Source organism: Myodes glareolus, chromosome 6, assembly GCF_982192425.1.
Source record: "Myodes glareolus chromosome 6, mMyoGla1.1, whole genome shotgun sequence".
Classification (NCBI taxonomy): domain Eukaryota; kingdom Metazoa; phylum Chordata; class Mammalia; order Rodentia; family Cricetidae; genus Myodes; species Myodes glareolus.
The window spans coordinates 26,607,126-26,633,052 of record NC_142031.1 but is presented as its reverse complement, the minus strand read 5'-3'; the positions used below and the strand labels follow the sequence as shown (position 1 = coordinate 26,633,052).

Below are 25,927 nucleotides of genomic sequence, written 5' to 3'. Positions count from 1 at the left end.
AGTCAGGGGAATGTTTTCAATTCTAAAAAAATAAAATAAAATAACAGCAAAACATTCAGTAGAATCCATTTTGGATTTCTGATCTCCAGGGATACAAGCTGTTATTTTTAAGCCATTTGGCTTGAGATAATTTGTTATAGCAACTACAGGAAACTAATAGTGACTGAGATTAAAGGGAATCTAATAAAATGAGGTGTTCAAAAATTTAGCCTTAATGCAGAATCTTTGACGTGCAAAAGAAGCAACCAAATCCAGATGCCCATGATATAGGAAGCGGATGCACAAGAGGCACAAGAATTTTAATTGACTACAAACTTTGTAGAAAACAAATGCAACGGGAAATGTGGAAGTCATCACTGGGGAAGATCCTGTGGGCGCCACACCGTCCTTGATGTATGGTGTTCACTGTGAGCTCACTGAGTCAAACAGGATGTTGACAAATAGAAGGGGCATCCCAATGAAGAGGGTCCAGTACCACGCTTCCAAAGGAAGAAACTGGGCAAAAAAGAAAGAAAAATATATAAGCAGATAGAACATTTCCTTGGAGAGTTTAAGAAATCCAAGAGAGAATGTAAGTCACAGAGACCCGTTTCTTTGCCCCCAAAAGGGTCCTGAGATTGGGCAATGTCTTAAGGATTCCTGTATTAGATATATCCCTTGAGGTCCTCTCTTGAATCTCACTTACTGTGTCTCTTGAAAGATGAATGAATTAGAAATGAGGTTTCGGGAGAGAGAGAGAGAGAGAGAGAGAGAGAGAGAGAGAGAGAGAGAGATTGATTATTTCACACTCCAAACTATGGAAAGAAACTCGGGCAGTAAAGAGTTCTTGTTCCATATTGGAAACCCAACATTCTGACATGGATGGAAGCAGCTTGAGCAGAGCCTGGTCACCCAAGCATGTTACCCATCATCGGTTGATACAGGAGGGTAGCAGGTTCAAGGCAAGCCTGGACTAAACAGTTCTAGCTTCTTATCAAGACTGTCTCGAAATAGGAAAAGCCAGGAGAGAGCTCAGCGGCAGAGTGCTTGCCTGGCTGGCATGTACAAGGTCCCATGCTCAATCCTCAGTCTTGCAAAACATGAGATAGGTCTTCAGGCTGCTCAACCACTTCCATTTCAGGGCTCCCCAAACCCTCACCTAACAAAAGTTTATTAAATAAACAACAGAGCTCATCATGGTCAATAACATCCGAATGGAGAAGGTCCAGTCTTTTCTCTGTCTTGTACCTGTTCTCAAGAGGAAACACAGACACTGCCAAATCTATCAAAAAACTCCTCTCATTAGTGCCTATCTCCTTGAACATAGGAGTAAGGATGGCAGCCTGTAGGCCCTCAGTATTTGGAGTTCTCTACCCCATTGTCTCAAGAGCCCCAGTCCTGCTAGGGAGGCCTACGAACTCCACTCTCAAAGGGGCTCATGGACCACAGTGATGTTCAGGTTCTGCCTTCCTCTTGCTGAGTTCCAGCTGTTAGTTACATCTGCATGGGAGGGGTCGGGGAGCAGGGCAGATTCACAGGAGGGTGAGCTGTGTGAGGTCAGAATTGTCCTCCTTAACTTTGACTATCAGCTTGACACAGTTGAGGGTAACCTGGAAAAGGAGTCTCATTGAGAGACTGCCCTGCTCAGGATAGGCCTGAGGGCCTATCTATGGCTTATGGGTGTGTCTTAATTGATGTAGGAGAGCCTGGCCCACTGTAGGCAGTGCCATTTTCTGGGAAAGTGGTCCTAGCCAAGCCTGAGCCAGTAAGCAGTATCACTCCATGGTTCCTGCCTCTAGGTTCCTGCTTGAGTTCCTGCCCTGGACTGTAACTTATAAGCTGAAATCAACCCTCCCTTTCCCCCAAGTTGTTTTTGTTCGTGGTGTTTATCACAGCTGCAAAATGAATCCAAAACAAGAGTTTTGTTTTGTTTTCCAGTTCAGGGAATGAAAGACCCTTGGGTGTTGAGGGGTGGTATGGAGGAATTAGAGGTGAGAGTAATACAGAGAATGACTTCTTCCTGGAATGGACTCGAAGCCACAGCTTAGTAGCTTCAGGCTTGTACATGGCACCTCCCACTACTGCCAACTTTAAGGGAATTTCCATCTCTGATTTGCCCCTCGGTTAACCCTCTATCCTTGCCTAGTCCCCAGGAAGAGTGGGAAGGGAACTGTGGAAATTCCCTTTTTAGGAACATGGGAGTCACAGAGCTGCAGAACAAAGGGAAAACTACAAACCCAAAAGGTGTGACTTCCCCCTGTACCCCTTTCTTTCATACTCAGTCAGGGTACCCTCAGGAGAAAGGAGACACACCAGACCCACGGGCAGGTGCTGAGTTTTCCCAAGGCCTTCAGTCCACCCTCTTCCAATCTCCCAGCCAATGCATCCCCCAGGGAGTTAGAAGGCCCGGCCGGCAGCTGGGTTGTGCAATCAGCAACCCAGATGTGACCAGGACTTTGGCTTGCAGCAACTGCCTCTGTCATCACCCAGGGTCTATGGCCTTTATTTCACCCTTGAGCTGTACTCGAGCAACATTCCTGTCCCCATCCAGACAGGCTCCACCCTAGCCACCAACCTCTTCCAGCAGCTCTGGAGAACACTTGGTGACTGAAGATCCCAGGCCCTGCTCAGCCATGAGACTGGTCCTTTCTAGGCCTCTGTAGGTATGAGTTAATGTCTGAGCCCTAAGTTCTCAACTCATCCTTGAGTTTAGTAAGGCATTTATTGCTTCCTACAGGAACCAACTAAGATATAAAAGCTCTTTTATTGCCCTTGGATATTCTAATCAGGGCAAGGTCACTTCCCATCCTGCAGCTACCATGACCACTGCTTTCATGAAACCTTTACTGTGGTCCCATCATTAGACAGCATCATTGATTCTTTGGCCTTAGAATTGGCAGCTAGTCAGGTGTATAGCGGTCTTGGCCACTTTCTTTCATGTAGAGTGACTCAGCACACTAAGTGAAAAGAAATGGAGAGTCATGTAGATGAAGAAAGCAAGGGTCACACAGAAAACCAGAGCCCAAGATGGAGTCAAAGCCTAGGGGCTGGGGCTTGTAATTACATTCCTCTTCTTCGTCTTGTATCTCTGATTTCTTAATGCTGGCATTGTGGGTAATGGTGGCAGTAGTGGTAGTGGTAATAGTAGCCCTGATAGTGGTGCTTGCTATAGTGGTGGTAATGAAGGGTGTGAGAGGTGGTGGCAAGAGCAGCCATGATATTGATGATGATAGTGATGTTCCTTGTGGTCTTGGTGGTGACAAAGATGGATGATGAGAGAAGAGGAGGTGGTAATTATAAATGATGGTAGTGGTGGTGATAATAGTTGTGAAGGAGGTGTTAGTGATGGTGTTGGTGGTGGTGGTGGTGGTGGTGGCGATGTTGGTGACAGTTGTGGTGGTGGTGGTGACAGTTGTGGTAGTGGTGGTGGTGGTGGTGGTGGTGGTGGTGGTGACAGTTGTGGTGGTGGTGGTGGTGGTGGTGATTGTGATGTTGGTGGTGGCGGTGATAACAGTGATGGTTATGGTAGTAGTTGTGGTTGTGGTGATGGTGGCTGCAGTGGTGATGGTGGTGGTGGTTGCTGTGGCGGTGATAGTGGTATTAGTTGAGGTTGTGTGGCAATGGTGCTGATAACAATGATGGCTTGGTGGTGGTGGTGATAGTTGTGGTGTTTGTGGTTGTGGTGGTAGTGGTGGTAACGATTGTGGTGACGATTGGTAGTGGTTTTGATGGGAGTAGTGGTAGAGAGACGGTTGTGGTGATGGTGCTGGTTATGGAAGCATATAAGATAACAGCACTTCTGGCTTAGTGTGACAATGATTTCAGACTCCCTTTCCCTGAGGAACTCTCTTTGGGAAAACAACTTTTGCCAATAATTTTTTCACTAATTCTTTAGTCCTGGAAGGAACTAGAGTTTGAGAGAAGCTGTGGCAAAATCTTTATTCACAAGCATGAGCATGTGGAACCAGAATTTCTGTCAGACAAGCACATGGACAAAGGCTCTGCCATGGCCTGGTAGATCCGCCCGAGTGCTTGTGAAGCCAGCCCATGGATGTCCCAGCACAGCAGGAGGACAGATGCTGGCCCATGCCTGGAAACAGAGGATTCAGGTGACCTCCGCGTGGCTGTAACTTTCCAAGAGCTGTGCTGCAGTTTCTGACTCTTCCTCTCCACTCGCCCTCCTTTCCTCTTCTCCTCCACAGGTCAGGCCCCACTATCATCTGAAGGTCGTCTTCACCTACACTAACTCCCTCTCCTGTGTCTTGCATAGGGGTTTCCCTCAACAAATCTTTTCCAGGGCTCCTCCTGTTGAGTTCTGTACTCATCATAAGATGCCAACTAAGTAAACCAGACAACCAAGTTGAATGGCACTGTTCTGGTGGGAAAAAAGCTAACTGGGAAAACATTCAATAACGGGGCTGATTTTCTTTGGTAACATAAAATCTGTTGCAGGATAGTTCAAGGCAGAAGTGTGTTAGCTGCTTCAGAAGTCTAGTTCATCACTGGATAATGAAATCCTTGCTGGGGGCTTGAAGGAGAGAAGGCAGGGCAGCCTGCAGATGGCGGGGAGAGCCACCAGACAAAGATGCTATTTATGGAATGGGTACCTCGGGTCATACATAAATCCAAGTGTCCAACTCATGGTTCACAGGTAGCAAGTGCATTTAATTTGCATGACACTGTCAGCTACAAAGCTAACCAGAATCAAGATACAAAAAAATGTAAAATAAAAAAATTAAAAGTTTTCATAATATATATTAAGTAAATTTTTGGTTTTGTCTTGGGCTGCATTCAGAACTATCCTGGATGTGCCTAGACTAGATACATGGAGGAATTAAAGCCAAACAGGAGGAGAAAATGACACATGGAAGGAACTTAAAGACAGGCAGAGATCTTGAGGTTCCCTGACCTCAAGGTGGGACGCAGCCTTGGAGTGTGGCGGGTTGAGAAGAGACTGTGGGTGCAGCCACAGTGAGAACTGGGGTTGGACTGGAAGATTTATTACTGGCACAAAAGGTGTGTTGAGAACTTGTTCTGTTGCTTCATTGTCAACTTGAAACTATCAAGAGTCACCTGGGAAGAGGTGTCAATCATTGAGGGGTTACTCAGGTCAATGTGACCTGTGGCTATGTCTGAGGGGAAGTTTTGACTTGATTGATGGTAGCGGGCAGTCCACTTCGGGTGGTACCACTCCTGGGCAGGTGATGCTTGATTGACTAAACCTGGCTGAGCACGAGCCAGAGGGAGCAAGGCAGTAAGTAGCATTCTTCCATGGTCTCTGCTTTAGTCCAGCTTCCTGCCCTGAATTTGTGCCCTGGTTTTCCACAGTAATGGAGTGTTCCCCAGAATTTAATATGAAATAAACCGTTCTTTTCCAATTAGCTTTTGACCGCGGCGTTTATCACTGCAACAGTGGAGCAAGCTAGGACAGGAGAGGCCCCATCTTGTCTCTCTAGATGATAAAGTCCAATAGAAGTGGTTGGTTGTGTGGAGACACCTCTGGCAGAGGAGGCTGGCTGAAAGGAGTTCCTTCCTGTCTGGGGTTGGGGGGGGCGGGGTTAAAGGTTATGAGCTGCGAGCTGGCCATGTTTTCCCAGCAGTAATATTCACTAGGGACTTGAAAATGTGGGGCTAGAGTATAAGACAGGCTTCCGGCCAGGCTGTGGAGTTAGAAATAAAGACCTGGATGAGTGACTGTGGGTGTGCGGCTTAAATGAAGAAAGCAGACTGGAGACACCCATTGCGGTGGCAGGAAGCACAAGGAGCCAGCAATGAGGAGAGAGTGAGAGGGAGGGCAGAACTGTCTATGACCGCGGCTGAGGCCCACGGATGCGATCCTAAGGCTGAATCTAGCCCCCACCCCACCCCACCCCGCCATGTCCCTCTGCGCCCAGCCTGACGGGTAAAGCTCATGTTGGCCATGAGGGGAACTGGAGACAGGCATCTGGGGACCACAGAAACTCTCCTCTATGACTGTGCCAGAAACGAGTGGTGACATCCTGGCAGAGCTCAGGGCTGCTGCGCCTGCCACAGGGATGGCCTCCCACAGGCTGCTCCTGTGGTCCGGGACACGTTGCTCTCCTGGGGTCAGTGCCGGGGCGGCAGCAGCCTCCGTGTGAGGTGGTAAAGCTGGCATCTGCTTCTCTGGAGCAGGGACTAGGAAAACAGATGACCTCAGGCTGAAAGCTTCTAGAATCATTGCTCAGAAAAGGGTGGAAAAGACAAAACTAAAAATACGTGCGGACCCGAATCCCCCACCTATCCAGAAAGAAAAAAAAAGCCAGACAAAGCTTCCTGCAGACGTGGTCTGGAGCAGGTCTCCGGAGTCCACTCTCCATCACCCATCTGCTGATCGAAGGCTTTCATGGAAGCACCTGTTCTCCACCTAGGCCAGTTCCTCCTGTCCCCAGGGCAGGCCAGGTACCTTCCTTCCTCCCGTGGCTATCTGCAGACCTGCCCTGCCCTCCCCCATGCTGTTACACTACACCCTACCTTCTCCCTTTCCTAGGTGCTGCTAGCAGATCCCCTAAGACCCTTTTCCAGACTTTTCTAGATATCAAAGTTGAACCCACTAGATAGTCTCTCTTTTCCTTGTTTGCAGAGACTTAGATTATCTCCTTTCGTCGTATTAGGATCCTTTTAAGAGGGAGCAGTCCTTGAGTCCCTTCGCTTCTCTCTCCAGAAGGCCCTGGTCTAAAACCAGGCTTCCTCTAATCCCTTAACCAATGCTCCTAATGAGAAGCATGGGAAGAGCTGATTGGAAGGATGAAACGTGTGTGTGTGTGTGTGTGTGTGTGTGTGTGTGTGTGTGTGTGTGTGTGTGTGTTGTGTCCATACATGCTATGTGATACCCACATGCCATTGGTGTGAAATTACTAAGCCAAGGGAAAGTTAATGTGTGTGTGTGTGCGTGCGTGCGTGCGTGCTTGTGTGTATGTGTGGGGGGTGGGTGTGGGGGGTGTCCATACCTGCTATGTGACACCCACATGCCATTGGTGTGAAATTACTAAGCCAAGGGGAAGTTAGAATGCCTGGGATTCTTGAGCAATTGCTTAGCTTCTCAAGATGGCCCCAAACACCCCGGAGTGCCCAGGCTGCATCTTGTGTGCTTAGCGGGCCCAGGCTGTGACAAGACCTCCACCAGAAGCTTTGGTCTGATGGCTACTGCGGTGTGCAACTGATGTTCACTTTCTAGCATGGAGGTGAGGATGCTGCCAAGGGCTGTCTGGTGGCTGAGCATGGCTTTGTCACATTATCTTTTTTCTCGCTGGCCCTTTCTTTCTCCCCCCTAATAGGAGATCTTTGAGCTGCAGAGCTCCGAGCTAGGTGGGGTCCCTGAGCAACACCGGGCCGGGCATGTGAAAAGAGGAGAAGGAGAGAATGAGGGAAGCAGGATGCTGGGTATGGATGTGTGCAGGTGCAACACCAGTATTTTCGAGACAGATACAGGAAGATCCAGAGTTTCAGGCTAGCCTGTGCTACATAGCGAATTCCAGGCCAGCCTGGGTCACTTGGGTCTATCCATAAGAGAGTGAATAAACAAACAAATGATAGTCCCTGGCAGATGGACAGCAGGGAAAGCCAGTGATAAGCACGTAGACTTTCTGCAAACATTTAGTGTAAACAGAGCACACAAGCAGCTCATTTGACAGGGCTCACAATGTCTACCCAGCTCAGATTTAACCAAAGAACTGTATTTGGGTTTAGAACCATAAACACTGAAGATGCTGTCCTCACATCTCAGAACAGCTCATAGAAACAAGAATGGGCACCCAGAATCTTCCAAGACTAAACACCAGGACTCCGTGTTAGACCTTCTCTTCCCTCAGGTATTAAGGAATGCCAGGCAGCCATCTTGGCTCTTCTCACCTCCCTATCTGTCTCTTAGAGGGAGCTCTAGTCAGACAGGACGGGAATTCTCAAACCCTCCCCCTTCCCCCCGTCCAGCCAGGTTTCACAATGACTGGGCTCACTTAGATGTCACTTTCCTTTTTCCTTCACTTCCTGGGACTTGATCTTTCCCAGGAGTCTTGCTAACCTCCTGCCTATTCCATGTCTATGCTGTAGCATGGCTTCCAAAGGCAGAAGTGCTCACATCTTTCTCAGTGTGCCATTGTCAGGATGAACAAGCCATTCCAAGCTGGTAGTTGGATGTCAATCAGTCTGTCACCAGGACCAGTTCCCCGGGAACCAGGGACTTGGAAGCAGGGGATTGGAAGCATCATTTTTGGGGGGAAAAGAGTGGGTATTTAGGAGATTAAGCTGTCATTTTCCCCTCTGACTTTTATCTCCATTTATGATCTCATTGGCAGAAGACTGGAAAGAAAGGTATAGGATTCAGCTCCTAAACCTCCTCACCTCCTCAGAGCTTGAGTATGAGAATTCAGCAAAGATGCTCAGATGCCACCCCCATTCAGACCCATAAAAGACTGCCCATAGGCAATGCCACTATTTGGAAGATGAAGTTAAGATGTTTAGGAGTTCAAGGTCATCCTTGACTAGTAAGGTGCAAGTCAACCCATGAACATGAGACCTGTCTGAGAAAGGAAATGGGGTGAGAGGGAAGAGAAGGGGGAGAAGAAGAAGTGAAAAGAAAAGGAGGGGTGGAGAGAAAGAGAGAGAGAAAGAGAGAGAGAGAGAGAGAAAGAGAGAGAGAGAGAGAGAGAGAGAGAGAGAGAGAAAGAGAAAGAGAGAGAGAGAGAGAGAAGAAACGGGTTGGGTAAGTAGAGATCAACACTTCTCCCCAGCACTCTAACCCAAGGAATTCCTTCTTCCTCTGAAGTCCCAGTTTCCTTGAGTGAAGCAAAAGGTCCCCCAAACCCATGCAACTCCTTATGGGAAGGCACATTAGGACAGACACAACCTCGGGTGCAGGACAGAAGCCATGATTCAAGACCATGGAATATGGTGGAGTTGGGAGAGAAAGCTCACATATGTGAACCAACTGGAGGAAAACACAAGTCAGAGTTTGATGGAACGCCCAAGTTAGTGGATCAGAGCAGCAGGGCCTGGCTTGTGGGCTGGAACTCCCATGTGCCCTACAAGCTTCCGCCACAGGCTGAGTACATAAGACAACGTGCATGGGGATGTGTGACTGTTTTTCAACTCGTCGATGCTGCTGTCACAAATGAAACACAGATCCATTTGAATGGGGTCTTGAAAGGAGATTGCTTTGCGTGGCTCTGTGCTTCCTCAAATGCCAAACCTCAGGAAAACAACTGCTGTTTACAGGGAAATAAAATGCCATCTGGGTCTTGATTTTATCCCCCCTGGGGGTGGGTGACAAACAGGCAGGGTAGGTGAAATGGAAGGAAGGTTTAATTATTGAAGCTGGATGCTGGGAGGACGTATGGGAGGTGCTGGACCACTGTTTCAGCTTGTGTGTGTTTGAAATTTTCCACAATAAAAATGCCCCCCCACAGAAAAGTATAAGGTTCTTATGTGGTCATTCATGACATTCTTTAACATTTTAAGAGGGAGAATTCTCTGTGGGAAGATGCTCACAAACTACGAGTAAGGGGACCAGCTTCTGGGAAACCGTATGTAAGGATGGGTTCAGTTCTTTTTCTGATTTTTAAATAGTGAGTCTGTGCGTTTTATGTGTGTTTGTGGGGGAAAATTCTTCATTCCAGGACTACAAAGAAGAAAAAGAAAAACAAACAAACAAACAAGCATAAATGGTGATTAGGCCTAACTAGAGGGAAAGAGGCAGTTTTTATTTTCCTATTTTATTATCAATTTTATATACATTAAATTAGATTGTGTTTATTACTTCTGCATGTGTTTACGTATGTGCAGGTGACTGCATATGCCATGGCACACGTGGAAGGCCAGAGGACAGTTTGCAAGACTGGTTCTCTCCTTCCCCACGTGGGTCCCAAGGATTGAACTCAAGTCATCAGACTCAGTGGCAGTGCCTTTACCTGCTGAGCCATCTCTCTGGTGCATCAATTTATACATATGTATGTATATATAGTATGTATAATATATACTTTTAATTTATTTATCATTTACTCATTTGAAATAAGGCCTCACTCTAGAGCTCTGGCTAGTCTGAGCTCACTATGTCTCACAAGTTGGCCTGAACTTAAGGTCACCTTCCTGTTTCAGAATCCACTTAGTACTGGGATGGAGGTGCTGCCATAAATCACACATGCTGGACTTATTTTCTTTAGTTTTAAAGGTCTGTACGTCTAACTAAATATACCCTTTCTCTTATAACTTTCATATATTATCTTTTTAAAGCTAAATAACAAGATTGGCTTCGCCAAGGATAGACGCTATAGGAACCAGGACCTGTGGGTGAGCTGCCTTGGAAAGTTACGTCAGATAGCCCCTTGCTGCTCAGAAAGATGGGTAAGATGTAAAAACAATGAGATGGGAAGAAAGACGTTCCAGGCAACACTAAAATAAGTCCATCCTGTCTTGCGAGAGCGGCGTGCCAAAGCAGGGTGAGAGCGGGGCCAGGGGCTGCAGGGGGCGGGAGCAGAGATTGAGGGTCTGGGTGGGGCAGGGACTGAAAGACCCATAGGGTTCTGGGAAAAGAGGAGCCTGAATGTCTGGCTAAAAATTGTCCCGAGTATGTGTGTGAGTGTGCACAGGCGTATTAACTGTGGCATTCAGAACAAGGGATAATTGGAAAAACATGACCGATGCCGAGCCACACGCATTTGGGGACATGTGGCTCCGGTTCTCGAATTGTTTGTCGGTCCTTATTTCAGGAAAGCAGGAAGACAAAAGAAGCGTTGAGCGCAACAAAGATTCAGATGTCACTAAGGAGCCAACATCAGGCCAAGAACACCATTGATCAACAGTCAGTGGTCACCACCCCATGACTAACTCCACTGCTGGTCTGACCCTCCGCATGAAGACAGCTGCCAGTCAGACCCCTGCCTCAGACATGGAGTGTTCACAGTCTGGGAGAATGGACTCTGGCGGCTTCCCAAGGGTTTGCCGGAAGGGAGTTGAAGGGGCGGCAGGGAGCAGAGAGGCCACCTTACAGCCAACCCAAGGCGCTGTGGGAAACTCCCAGAAACCCCGGCACAAACAGTGAAGAGGGCCTGGGTGACCCCAAGAGGGCCAGAGTCACTATCTTCAGAAGTGAGGGGGCGGTTCATGGCAGGCAACTTTGCACCTCTGTTCCCTTAATGGGAACAAAGCCAGAGCATTTAGGGGTAGAGGTAAGATGGATACTCAGGCTCGACCTGTACAGGCAGCCCAGGGCTTTGAAGCTGAGGTGAGGCAAGGGGATTCCTGCTGGCAAGACCCAGAGAAGGAGAAGCCACATCTTTTGGAGCAAGGTGCTGGGGGCTTGACCCTTGAGCCTTCCTTTTCTGTGGTCCTAGGACTGGAACCCAGGACCTCGTGGTGCCAGGCAAGCACTCTCGCACTGGCCTGCACCCTAACCCAGGCTTGCTGACCTGAACTGCAGAGGCCGTATCTGTGAATGCCTTTGCTCACTGCCATCCTGGGAGACCTTGACTTCACCCCCAGTTGTTGAGCTTTGGAATTTTCAAATGGGATGGAATGTTACCCAACACTGCTTTCTGGTCTTTGCCAGGACAATAAAAACAAGGCTTCGCTAAGTAGTATCCACCCCCACCCACTCCCCATGTCCCAGAGTCCTTGGCCTGGCTTACCTTGCCCTAGGATCCTGGGTGGCAGTGTCTTTCTTTGCTCTTCCAGCCAAGTCCCTTTCTCCCTGTCACTCATCCATAATAAAAATGGACTTTCTCAAAAGGGTTTGCCAGGAAATGAAGAGAGAAGGTAAAACCGAAGGCAAGTGATGGGGGCCATAGAACTATTAACAGATTCCAGAGCCTGTTCGCAATCTTGGGTCAAAGCATCCAACCCGACCTCCCATGATTTTGTTTGTAAGTTCTTCTTTGTCCTTATTTATTACCGAAGTCCTCATTCTCATTATTGCATTCTAAACTCACACCACGAGCCAAGCAAGCTCTTCGAAGCGCTATCCTTTATCATTTTATTGCGCTCAATCAATGCGTGCGTATATCATTTTATCACAGCTGGAGAGTTTACATACTTGGAACACAGTTGCTTCTCTGCAAAGTGACAGCATTGGCCTTCTAATCTCTGTAGCTTCCAAACCAAGCCGACTGTGTGCTACCCTGTTGACTCGGGCCATTGGTCCACAACCTTTATGATCTAAGGCAGCCATGTCAAGTTCATGCAGCACCTCCGGAAAGTCAACTAAGAACTGGGGAATCAGGCTCAGCAGTGAACAACCTGTTGTGCAAGCTTTCAGCTCCCCAGTCCCCACATAAAAATAGACAGATAAAGGCAGGCATACCAACATTCACCTATAACCCTAGATCCAGGGAGGTGGAGACAGGGGAATTCCTGAGGCACACTGGTCACCCAGCCTAGCCAAATCAGGTGAACTTCAGGGTCAGTGAGACAACTTAACTCAAAAAAGCAAACAAACACAGTGAAGGGCAATTGAGGAAGATGCCTGACAATGGCCTCTAGCTTTCATACACATAAAAACATGGTGTGGGGTTCCCCTCTGTATGCTGTGAATATGTTTTATTACCATTGGTTAATAAAGAAGCTACTTTGGCCTATGGCAGGAAAAAATATAGCTAGGCAGAAAAACTAAACTTAATGCAGGGAGGAAGAAGGTGGAGTTAGGTAGATGCCATGTAGCTGCCAAAGAAGAAAGATGCCGGAATCTTATCAATAAGCCACAACTTCATGTGATACACAGATTAATAGAAATGGGTTAACTTAAGATGTAAGAGTTAGTTAGGTATATGTTTGAGCCATTGACCAAACGGTGTTGAAATAATTATAGCTTTGTGTGATTATTTGGGTCTGGATGGCTGGGAAAAAAAATGCACAGTCTCTGTTTACACAGCCATGCACATCTACCCATAAGAAATTGTGCATATCACACATATGCAAGAGAAGGAGAGGAGGCGATAAACAGGACAGTGCTCATTCCCTGGACGTTTCCCTTGGTATGGAAACTCATAGTAACATGCTCTGCTTCACGCTGCATTAGCAAGTTCACAGGCAGCTCTTTCCTTTGATGCCTGGGAATGCATTGATTTATTTTGAAGAAAATAGATATCACAGGCCACCATGCCTCTCATAAGTAGCAAGCTTTCTTGTAGGGCTATCTTTGCACGCTCAGCCTGCAAACAATGACAGACTTATTAATTATGAAAGCTCAGTCTATAGCTTAGACTTGTTCCTAAATAGGTCTTATAGTTTAAATTAGACCATTTATATTAATCTATGTTCTATCACATAGCATTACCCCTCTTTCATCTAACACCTCATGTTTCCTCTCTGTGTCTCCTGGCTTTTCTCTCGAGTGCATAGATTCTCTTCCTCTTCCTCTCCCGGCCTGGAAGTCCCACCTATACCTTTAGAATTTTATCGTACCAATCACAGCAATACCTTCACCGTGTACAAATAACCCACAACACTTATTGAACCATGTCAGATCACTACAAACACCTGGATTTCTCCCCATCCCATCTCTCTAAGTGACCACTGTGTGGAATCATTCACTTGATCATTCCGGCTTTAAAAATAGTTATTTTTAAATATATTTAAATATTTAAGTAAAGTTTAAATTAAAATTTTAAAATATTTTTAAATCACATGCCTACAACTTTTAAATTTTACCTTTTGATCCTGGAGGATTATAGTTAATATTTTTTCCCTTTCAAAATTCTATTTCCAGCTCTAACCAGGATGCAGTGGATATTTTTTCTTTTGTATTTCTTTGTGTCTTTTAAAACAAACACAAATGGGGGCTGGACCAGTGGATAAAGTGCTTGCTATACAAACATGGGGACCTGACTTAGATCCCCACAAATACCTGGAAAGGCCAGGTGTAGCACAGGTGTGGCACTGCACACCTGCAATCTCATTGCCAGGAAGACAGGGACTTGCTGAACAGCCAGCCTAACACAATCAGGCAAACACCAGCTGGGTTCTGTGGGAAATCCTGTCTCAAAAACTAAGATCAAGAGAGCTAGTGGAGGGGCTGGAGAGATGGTTTAGTGGTTAAGAACACGGGCTGATCTTGCAGAGGACTCAGGTTCCCAGCACCCACATGGCTCACAGCTGTCTGTAACTAGGGAAATTGTTCTAAGAAAATTGACATCCTCTTCTGATCTCTTAGGGTACTGTGCATATGTGGTACAATTACATGAAGGCAAACATCGATACACATAAAATAAATAAATCTTTAGACAGACAGAAATAGCAGGGAGGGCTTCCCATACCAACCATTGGCTTCGACATGCACACATACACACACACACACACACACACACACACACACACACACACACACAGAGAGAGAGAGAGAGAGAGAGAGAGAGAGAGAGAGAGAGAGAGGCAGGAACATCCAAACTCTTGCCACATACAAATAAACTTTCACACACACACACACACACACACACACACACACACACACACACACTCAGACATAAATAAATATAGTAGTACCAAAGTGTTCCACAGTAGCCCAGAGTGGAGTATAACAAAATTTTATTTGTTTGGGGGATAAGCTCATAGTAAGGGCAGCAATCTGCAGTTCTCTGCATGCACTGGGAACTGGAACTTAATTCAGCAGAAAAAAGGGCTATGCAAGCTTTTTGTCTACATTTAAAGCACATGAGACTACGCCCAAAGTGGGCCAGTATCTTAAAGGCTACTGGCTGAAAATTTTTCAACAACAAACATACACATACACACTAACACATACATACACTCACACATATATACACTCACACATATCCTCACACATATTCACACACATACACACTCACACATACATACACATATAATACTCACACACACATATACATACACATATCCTCATGAATATACACATACATATACCAACGTACACTCACACATACTCATACACTCTCTTATATACATACATACACACATACACATTTATGCACTCACATACATGCTCACACACTCAAATATGTGCTCACTCACACATATGCTTACTCACACACATACACGGAAGAAAAATAAGACAGAAAGTAAGTGAAGAAACAGGACATAGTGATGCACACCTGCAAACCAGCATTTGGGAGGTAGAGGCAGTAGGATCATGAGTTAAGGTTATGCTGGGCTATATAGCAAATTCACGGTCAGCCTGGACTAAGGACCCTGTCTAAAAATGTCATCAATAAATAACAAAGAAATGTATTGAGAGCTATGACTACTTTCTCAACTGCTCTATCTTGCAGAAACTCTTGGTTTTAATTTCCTTCTTAAACATTTCAAGAGGTATTTTCAATATGCATCTTTCAAACAAATGTTTACATTTATTTATTGTATGTCTGCAAACACCCATTGTACAGTGTGTAGATGGAGGATAGAGGATTAGTTGTGAGAGTCAGTTGACTTCATCTACTATGCGGGTACAAGGGCCTCAGGGATCGAACTCAGGAACCAGAGGTGGCTAAGGTCCCTTTACTCACTGAGTCATCTTGCTGGTCCTCAGTAGTCATCCTTTGTAGATGATTATTTGAGCCTATGTATTGCCGTGTGTGTGTGTGTGTGTGTGTGTGTGTGTGTGTGTGTGTGTGTGATCATTCAAATGACTACTTGGTTAAAAATAAAAGTTTTCCATTGTCTTTTGGCTCTGATGGTTGTTCAGGAGTCCATCAACAACTCTTAAATCCTGGGCATCATTTACTCTTGCCTCACAGGGAACTAAAGATGCTATCCTGCACTTTAAGGTCTAAAAAGCAAAGTTCAGAAATGGAAAACGGACCAGTAGCTCCCAGAAACTGGGAGTGGGAGGTGAAGAGTTGGTGTTTGGGGAGTAAAAGGTTTCCACTTGTGAAAATGAGGATGTTGGGGATAGATGTGGTGAAGTCCGCCTGATAGCACCGCTCGACCTGCTTGAAGTGTACGTTAGATACTGGTTCCGATGGTCAATTTTATGTTGTATTTTCCCACAATAAAAATAGAAGGATTCCATTGATTTTTAAATTTTTTCCTACTCTTGAAATGTAGTAGAGAAAGGATTTTCTTCCACAAATGAGTCTTTTGCCCCTCTTAAATGTGGCTACAGTTTTCCTCCTCTGTTGTATTTTCCTTCAATTAAGCCTTTTAATCTAAGATTATTTTCTCAATCCTAAGAAACATCTAAGTTTAGAGAGTCTGTTTTTACCTCCTCTATTCTCACATTCTTATTTTTTCCAGGATTCTTGTTATCTACAGTTTACCACTCTATTTCCTTCTCTGTGTTCCTAAACTTTTTTCTAAATGTTCCTACATCCTTCCTGCTACTTTCTGAACTGCCTCCTTCCTCTGATTTTCCAATTCACTAATTTGTTCTTCAGCTGTATTTATCTCATTATGTATTTGTTTATCACATTTATTACTTCAATTATTATATTTCTTTTGCCAATAATTCCATATGGCACTTTTAAAATTTGTGTTGTTAGAATTGTTTCATAGCAAATATGGTCTCCCATTAGCTGCTAATGTATTTTGCATTTTTTAACTTTCACACTCATCTTTCAAAACCTTTTGCTTCAGAAGGCCTTTGCAGTCCAGCTTGGGGTTCCCTTGGAGATGGCAGTGCTCTCTCAAAGAGCTTAGTCTTTCAGCCACGTGCTCTGCAGGGCTCTCAGCACCTCTCTATGCATGTGTAATGAGAACGAGGAGGCCATGTTGATGTCTAGGGAGCAGCGCCCCAAGCATCGTACTATAAAACTACTCTGCAGGCCAGTGTGTGAACAGCCTCCCTGGATAGAAGCCAGGAGCCAGAGGCTGAAACAGGATCACACACAATGGACAGCTGAGCTAGTTTCCAGCTTTTCCCTAACTATGCCTTCCAGAGGGTCAAGTACTTACCCCTTACAAATAGCAGTCCAACATCCTCAGTCATTGTCCCCCCCGCCCCAAAATCTTCAATAGTAGTCACAAAATGTTAGAAGTCTTTTACAAATGTGGGTGGAGAGGGTGCCTAAATTGGCCTTCTCCTGTAATCAGACTGGTGACTACCCTAATTGTCATCATAGAACCTTCATTCAGTAACTGACGGAAGCAGGGGCAGAGATCCACAGTCAAGCACTGAGCTGTGCTCCGGGAGCCCAGTTGAAGAGAGAGAGGAGAAATAAATAAGAAATAAATGAGAAAGGTGGATCAAGATCATGATGGAGAAACCCCCCGAATCAGCTGACCTGAGCTTGTGGGAGCTCATGGACTCTCGGCAGACAGCTAAGGAGCCTGCATGGGACCAACCTAGGCCCTCTGCATGTGGCTGACAGTTGTGTAGTTTGGTCTGTTTGTGGGGACCCTAACAGTGGGACTGTCCCTGGCACATGAGTTGGCTTTTTTGAACATATTCCTATAGTGGGATGCCTCACTTGGATGTAGGGGGAGGAGCCTAGTCCTGCTTCAACTTGATATGCCATGGTTTGTTTACTCCCATGAGAGGCCTTCTGAATGGAAACTGAGGAGTGAATGTGGGGGAATAGAGGTGAGGAGGGGAAGGGAGCAGGAGGAGAAGGGGAAGGAAAAACTGTAGTTGGTATGTAAAATAAATTTTAAAAATTAGTAAAAATCAAGAGTCGCAAAATGCCTGTCCCCATGTAGAGTGGAGGAAAGGCAAGAACAGAACTAAAGCACCTTTCTCCAATTCAACTTTGCTTTTCTCAGCTGCCACCCTCCCTGGCCTTTGCCACCCAAACACAACAGTTCAAAGCAGCTTCCTATCTCCCTGCTGACCAAAGCATGGTCGTGTGTGTGTGTGTGTGTGTGTGTGTGTGTGTGTGTGTGTGCCTGTGTGCTGTCACTGTTGTGTATATTGTTGATTTTCAGTGTTGGGTACAAGCCCAGGGTACTGCACATGCTCAGCAGTGCTCTACCATGAGCTATACCCCAGCCTCTTTGCTGCCTTAATCTGGAAAACAAGTCTGCAGGGCAGACTGGGCACATTTATTTGTATACTGGCTACTAGCTCTTCTAGGGCATGCTCATTCTTCCCCTTTCTCCTTTTTTTTTGTGTGTGTGAGGGTTTTTATTTCATCATTTTCAAGATGCTGCATTCATTACTTCCCACGGTGCCATGACAAAATACCTGAGAAAACAACATACCGATAAAAACATGTATGTTGTCTCACAGTCCGAGTGTACAGACCCTCATGGCAGAGAAGTCTTGGTGGCAGGAGTGTGAGGCAGCAGGTCATATTGTGTCCACAGCAGGAAGCTGAGAGTGATGAATGTTGGTGCTCAGCTCACTTTCTCTCTTTTTTCAAGTTCAAGATTGGATTTCAGCCCATGAGACAGTGCTGCCCACATTTAGATGGCTCCTCTTGCTTTAGTTAACCTAACCTAGAACTCCATCACAGACATTCCCAGAAGCCTGTGGGAGTTCTAGACCCTTCCAGATTGACAATCAAGATTGCCCATTACAGATGTCTTGAAAGATACCTTTCAACTTCATATTGGAACCTGAAAATATGGCAGGTCAGTACCAGATTTTATGATCTAATTCACCATCTCATTTTAACCACACATTTTGCTTTACAAGCAATATATCAAATCAAATAATCTCCCCCATAAAAAAATATGGACCTGATTATATTTCATCTAATATACTGGTTGGATGAAATCCTGGGAGAGTACTGGCATTGCTATGATTTTGACTTTACCTTTCCAGTTGGTGTTTATGGTATTTGGTGGTTGGTGGTGTCTGAACAAATTTGTAGTATTTATTAAGAAGTTTATGGTCCTCATTGATATTACTAGTGAAAATGACTTGTTTTCTATTTGTTGGTAACCTATAAGAAAGCTGTTACTCCTCCAACAAACGCTCACTGCACTAAAAAAGTTCAGCTCAGTCTACGGGCAAGGTACAGCTTCCCACGGCCGGAGCAAAGCAGCGGGGAGCGGTGCGTCCGCCTTTCGGTTTCAAAATGTGTAGCCCAGGCTGGCCTCGGACTCTACCCAGCAAGTTTCCATGTATAGAAATGTAAGTTTTTGCACAAGTTGTTTCTTGCACAATAAAAGTTACCAGTTTTTGCATAAAAAAGAAAGCTGTTATGTATTTATCTTATATCTAGTCACCTCAGGGCACCTTTCATACTATTTGTAATTGCTTTTTTATTCTTTTTTTTTAGATAGATGTATCAACCAGGAGTGTTTTGATTTTGGTTTACAAGGGCAACTCTTCCTAAGCAAAAGAAAAATATGTTTGCACTCAAGATAGAAAATCTTGTGTAAATACTAACACCAGAAGTATTTAGATCAGTTTTCTTTATAGCTTACATTTGTCTTTGGATGGATTAGATTTCTTCTCAGACTAATGGCTTTCAGCAGACAACACAAAAGTATGAAGGGTTTTGATTGGTTAGATTGTGGTTTTATACATGACTCTTATTGCTAAGGAAGACAGGTCATCTAGGTCACATGGGTCAAGACTATGAAGGAATAGATTCTCAAGGCTTTTCAGAGCTTAGATTAAAAGTTATTGTAATAATATTCCCCAATTTTAGTGATACTTTACTATTTTGGAAAAAAAATGATGCTATTTCTTGCACAAGGGATTCAGAGCAATAATGCTAGTCATTTTAAAATCAGATATCTGGGAAAGTCACTCTACCTCGTGATTTATACCAGGATAGAATAGCCATGCTGCTAACTGCACAAAAAGGTTCACAATAGAGAGGAGAGATACTCAGAGGGCCTTGGTTACACAGGCTCTGAGGTTATATGTGCAGCCTTATCTTTGCCTCAATACCATACTATACCATGAACTGGTCCGTAACACTCAGAAAAAGAACTACATGTAATCTAGAATGACAGTTCAAAAAGGAAGAATGGATTGTCCTTGCCCACTACTGCTGTCCAGGTTTATGGAAATCCTAACTAGCCCCAAATGAGAAAAAGATTGCTCATACCACAGTATCCACCAACTATTGGCCCTGTGTTCAGACATAGCATTGTGGACAAAAGCTGAAAAAAAGTTGGGATTCTTTGCAAATCCATACTTCCTTGATAATCCTAGAAAAAGTCAACTTATGTTAAATATAATGAAGAGAGGATGGGAAAAAGCAAGGCTAGTTCCAGTAATAACTGAAGTCAGTGTTGAAGGTCTTCAGGGTGACACATCCTCCTCCTAACAGGGAACAGATCCGGCTTGCAAGAGTGAGAAAGGGAAAAACAATCATTCACATTTTTACATTTTTATTACATTTTAAACTTAGTGTGTGTGTGGGAAAGGACAACTTGTTAGGAGTCTGTTGTCTCTTTCTACCATGTGGATCTCAGGGATCAAAAGGTCATCCAGCTTGGTGGCAAGCATCTTCATCCACTTATCTACCTCCCTGACTTTATCATATTTGAATAAATATTTATCTGGTTCCTTTTGTGTTCAAGGCAGTAAAGCAACTTTTGGGTGTACCATGGTATGGTCCTTTCTTTGACCAAGTTTAGAGTATGGTGAAAGAGACAGACGGGCAACAAGAAAATGTTTGCTCAAAAGGGGAAGAGGAAGAGTGGTATATGGAAGAAGAGAAAAAAGGGTTCAGCTATGAGCCATGGAGGGGTCAAGGATGAGAAGAAGCCACATCAAGAAAACTAGAGAGAGGCTGCAACATGGACAAAGTCTTGGCCATTGGGAAGGCCTTGGCTTGTCTGAGGATCTGGAAGGTCAGTGTAGCAGGAACACTGGAGATGACACTTGAGAAAGGACTGTGAAGATGACTTGGAAGCTACTTGTGTGACTCCTCTTGAGTCATGCCAGAGAGAGTGGCTATAACCCTGAGAAAAATGTGAAGGCATTGAAAATGTTGTAGACAAACGAGCAAACAACTGGATTTAAAAAAAAAAATAACTGTTTTGGCTTTCATGAAGACCAAAGCCTAGAAAACAGGACGATCAAAGAAAAATTCATGGATGAGAAATTGTAGAAACACAGGCCAGAATTGTGTCAGGAAAAGTAGTAAAATAAATTATAGAGGGAGAATCATCAAAAACTGCCCATGATGAAGACACTGTGAGAAAGAAGAAAAGGGAGAGAATCCATGATTATTCCCAGCTTCTATTAGGGGAGGGTGACTGTTAAAGATCAGATTGAGAATTCTACTTCAGACATGCAGACATTAAATCTCCATTTCTGCAAACTCCTCCAACACATTGATCAGCACCCATGGGTAGGGACCCAGGTTTGATATGAGCCCTACCAGATGATCATGCAGGTCTCACACATAAAGGCCTCAGAAGGCTCCATCATGACGCTTTAATGGCCCAACCCCACAATAACTGTTCTCCAGAAGCCCCACAGAGCCCTGAGAATTCCACCCCTGGCTCTCCATATGGGCAAGAGGACAAGAGTGACCCAGGGGGTCTTGGCCTCCGCTGAGGAACTGGCTCCTGGTAACCTCTTCCCCCTACGTCAATCCTCTTCCCTTAAATGCTTCCCAGCTTTCCAGATGGTCTCCAGATACCCCGCACCCTCTCCCCTGGGTGCAGTCATCATTCCCAGGGTCAGCTCAGCTCTTTGGATCCCTTCATCTTGGGAGAGTCATGAGTCCATCTGTCATCACCCACCCCCTGGAGATCGAAGAGGGCAGAGAGCCAGGCCATTGGGCAGAGAACATCTGCCTGCCCTTGTTTAAGCCCAGCTCTTCTGGTTAGCCTATGGGGGATCTCAGCAGGACGTCTGTGAAAAAATGCAGGCATCACTAGTTTGAGATTTATATGCTACACACCACATCCCATACCATTGACCATGTCCTTTTCAGGGGTACCCTCGGTTGGGAACAGGAAGACTTCCTAGTTCCTAGTAAGACCCAGTTATACCATCTCCTTATTTCCTTTAGTAGACCACAGATGAGGCCCTGGCCACACTGTCATGCCCATGGAATGGTCTGGTGACTTATCTTTCCGACTGAACTAAAGTTATCTACTAAGGCTCTCATTTAGACACATGTGCCTATTTAAACAAAAGTTATTTATGATTTAATGAGATTAGCAATTTGAGTCCTTGGCTGTTTTAGCTACATTTCAGGTGCCTAATAGTCACATGTGTCTGCCATTATCCACAATAGATGGTATAGGTAGGTGTTCCCATCATTACAGGAAATGGTGGGAGAGTTCTATTAGGTTTACAAGTTCTCCATTGGACTGAGCGTTCCTGCGAGCGAGAGTGGCTCTTCTTCATGTTGTACCCTTGGCACTCAGTGGTGCAACTATAACAATGAAGATGCTAAAGAAATGGACTGACTGAGCAGGTGGAGATTATATTCTAGGCATTGAACATCAAGAAAGGGGCATAAGAAACACAAGGACCAGGAGAAAATAAAATGGCAGAGGAAACCGATTCCAGTGCGCCCCTCCATGACACGGGGTTAGTTAGATTCTGCAGCATTGTGACAAAATTTCTGACCCAAATGGGTAAGTTAATGGAGGAAGGGTCAGTTCGGGCTCACAGTTTCTGAGGTTTCAGTCCATGAAGGCACAGTTCTGTAGAGCAGAGTATTTTGCATAATGGAGGCCAAGAAGCAGAGTGGAGCCATTGCAAGAAAGGGCCTGGCCAAATCCAGCCTCGAGGATGTGTCCCAGGAACCTATTTCCCCTCTCTAGCTAGGTCCCAACTTCCTCCACTCTGCTACCTCCCAGTAATCCATTCGTATTTTTCTTCTTTCCTTCACCATCCCCAATGCCCTGCAATTGGGCCCTCTTACATATGAGGCAAATGCTCCACTGCCCAGCCATAGCTCTCTATTTACATCTTTATCATGTGAATAAATAAACCATCACTGGGCTCCAGCTCTTTTGGTTCATCCTCTCTGACCCTCACAGACACATCCAGAGATGTGCTTCAGTGATCTCCTAGGTGACTCTCAAGCAAATCAAGTTGACAATCAAGATCAACTTTTCACTTCTCTGCAGCCCAAGCTCCACATTGTCCTTGCAAACCTTGAGAAGGTTGTCCTGGTCAACCCACTTGGCCCTACTCATCATAGTCCATCCTGAACTTTCAGCAGGTTCAGTAAGTTCCATGGAGGTCCTGTGGCACTGGCCCATGATGAGCAGTGGCTTCACAGTGGTGAGTTGATGTAGTACCTGGGCTGTGCTTTATTGATGCTGTTAGTAGACACTACCTAAGTGCTCCTGTCTGCTCACAAGAGAAGAACCACAGAAGCGGACGGTCTTCTGCGAGAACTCACCAGCCAGACACTGTCCACCATGACCAACACAAAGCAGATACCTGAGGGAGCTCAGAAACCCAACTCAACTTTGTGTGACAGTTTTAACCCCAGGTAAGCATCTGGGTCCTGGTCAAAGTCTGAGGCACAATCGAATGCACTTGGTGATTTTCTCTCTTTCTCTGAAATTAGCTTCCATTTCAGGATGTTGAGCTGGGAGGCTCATCTTTCTTTTTCTCTGAGACTCTGAGAGATGGTTGCAAACACTGCTTCATCTCTATCATTTGAAATGCCCTTGCCATTTCAGTGGATTCTGGGTTCCTCTGCAGTTTATGGTCAAGGCTCCTGGAAGTAAGGTTCAGTTCTGCCTGTGGGGGGTCAATTTAACTTCTCTCCCTTCTGGAACCTAGGCAGGCCTCAACAGCAAGTCCAAACACGTGATGGAACCCCCAACCCTGGCTAGACTGCGGAGAGAGAGGTTGCATTTATGGTGCCCTCAACCATTCACTCAGTCTGTGCACTGGGTTTTTAACAAGTACCATTCCATAGTTGCAACAATCATCTGCCTCTACAGCCCCTGGTCCTAAGAAACCATCTTTGAAAACTAACAGAGAAGACTTCTAGGCCCTGGCTAGTTCTTCCTCACTGTGTCTGTTATTAAGCAAACGGTAGCCAAGTACGGCTCTGAGTTACCTGTCCCCTGCCTTCACCTCCCGGTGCTGGGATTGCAGGTGTGCACCTCCATAACTAGTTTATACTGTGCTGGGGGTTGAACTCAACGTCTTCCGCATGCTAGGCAAACGTTCTATGCTCTGAGCCGTATCTCTTAGCTAAGAAGGATGCCTTTTATGTCATGGTTTTAAAGGCTCAACACAGCACACCTGTACAGGGATATGATTACTCCAGGAAGGCTTGTTCTCAGCCAGAGTATGGGAGGATGTCGAGAAAGCTTTGCCTGTTGGCTTCGTTCTGTTGGGTTCGTTCTTCGGGGTGGAGGCTTGAGTTTTAAAGAGTAGTCTCCCTGCCTCTCCCAGGAGCATGACATAGGAGCCTTGTTAGCTGCAGGTGACATTGTAACTTACCCCACAGAAGAGAAGATCAGTGGGAGCAAGCGGCCATCCGGAAGAAGACAGTCCTTCAACTCCTCTTCCCTCAGTGGACACTTCAGAGAGAGGAGGGCCGATCTCCTGTTCAGGGTCGAGGAGGGAAGAGCTGGAATTCATCAGAGTGTTGTTTTTGCCAGTGCTGCCCTTGAAGTGGAGACAAGAGTAAAACAAACAAACTCATGTCATCTCCCCAGGGCTTTGGGAGTTTATTTCACAGCCAGGAATGTGACAAGGAGCAAAGTCAGCCAGGAGTCTGCCTGTACCCGTCCTCCTCAGGCAGCCTTGGGGTTGCTGAGGAATGGGGCCAGGATGGGGGCATCTACTTCCACCCATGTCCCCAAAGAAGTACAATGAGCCATCAGAAAGAGCTGCACCCAGATGTTGGTAGAGAGGGGGTCATGCCAGTATTAAGAAATCAAGCAGAGGATCTCTAGAGTCCAGTTCCTTAGAACGTATGTGGCAATCATCACATTGGTCACAGATTTCCCAGGGAGCTCGTCAAGAAGAAAATTGAGGGCTACGGCAGAGGCGCACAGCAAAGCGGGTCTCAAGGGACAACGCGTTAAAGAGAAGGATGAGACTTAGGATGAGAGACAGAAAGCGTGAGGGTGATGGAACTGAAGAAGTCAAAGTGGCCCTGAGCACATCCATCCCCGGACACCACAGGACTCTGATCATTCAGAACTGGCCATATAAGCCTAGCACGTGTACTAAGAACTTAGGGCATTTTCCATACCTGTCTGCTGCAGGCTGGGGTCACCAGTCAGTTCTGTCCCCTGAATTTTCTTGGCTTCCCACAGCCCCGAGGAGCCAAGGGAGAACAGGAGGGAGATGTGGGTCTTATGTATTCAACCTCCTCTTCCACATCTAACATCCTTTCAATCACAGCCATGACCTTGAGACCACAGAAATTGACCCACCAGCTCCTCCTCTTCTCCATGCCCATCTGAGGCTAAGTCTGAGATGTTCTTCCTCCCTGATCCCGTTCTGGGTCTCTGCAGTGTGATGGAACTGACCGACTCAGCCTAACCGGCATGCAGAGCCATTGGCAGCTGTCTCTTTTACATTGGGCTCTGTCTCACTGCCCATAGACTCTTTGTGCTCCTTGGGAGACCAAGAAAGCAAACCCAGTCGCCCCCCGCCACCACTTTTCAGGTGCTATGGGGACAAACATGAAACTGCAGTTGCCAGGGCACCCAGGAAGCAAAATAAAGGAGGTAGGAGCTCTCTAGGGTGAAGAACTCCCAGGAAACACACAGAAAGGCAAGGTCTTCACTAGTCTGAGATTCTTCCTCTCTGTTTCTCCCTATGAGGAAGGGAGACCTGGGGTGCCCTCAGGCCACACAGTCACCCCTCTGTTCTGAACACAGCTCCTCAACCCCAATCCCTCTATTCTCCCAGTACAGGGAACAAGAGGAAGCAAGGGTGTTGTAACTTGCATCCTGAGTATTCCCCAAATATCCATGTGCTGATGCCTAGATGCTGAGGACTGTACCATCAGGAGATGGAGGGGTGTTTAGGGGTAGAACTTAGTACGGAGTCACCAGAGGTGAGCTTTCTAATGGTACTGTGGATGGGGGTAGGACCTAGTACAGGGTCACAAGGGTGTACCTTCAAGGGGGACTGTGGGATCATGGTCATTTTTCTTACTGATCGCTCTCCCCTTGCAGC

General features: G+C 45.8%; 1 long non-coding RNA gene across 1 annotated transcript in view; it reads right to left on the bottom strand.

The window, feature by feature from the left end:
* Nucleotides 1–267: 267 nt before the first annotated feature.
* LOC146894129 (uncharacterized) overlaps nucleotides 268–25,927 on the bottom strand; it is a 44,682-nt gene continuing 19,022 nt past the window's right edge. The window contains exons 2-3 of the long non-coding RNA XR_015001995.2: nucleotides 24,233–24,400; nucleotides 268–495 (exon numbers count right to left, since the gene is read on the bottom strand). This is a non-coding gene — a long non-coding RNA (uncharacterized LOC146894129). The remainder of the gene's footprint in view (nucleotides 496–24,232; nucleotides 24,401–25,927) is intronic.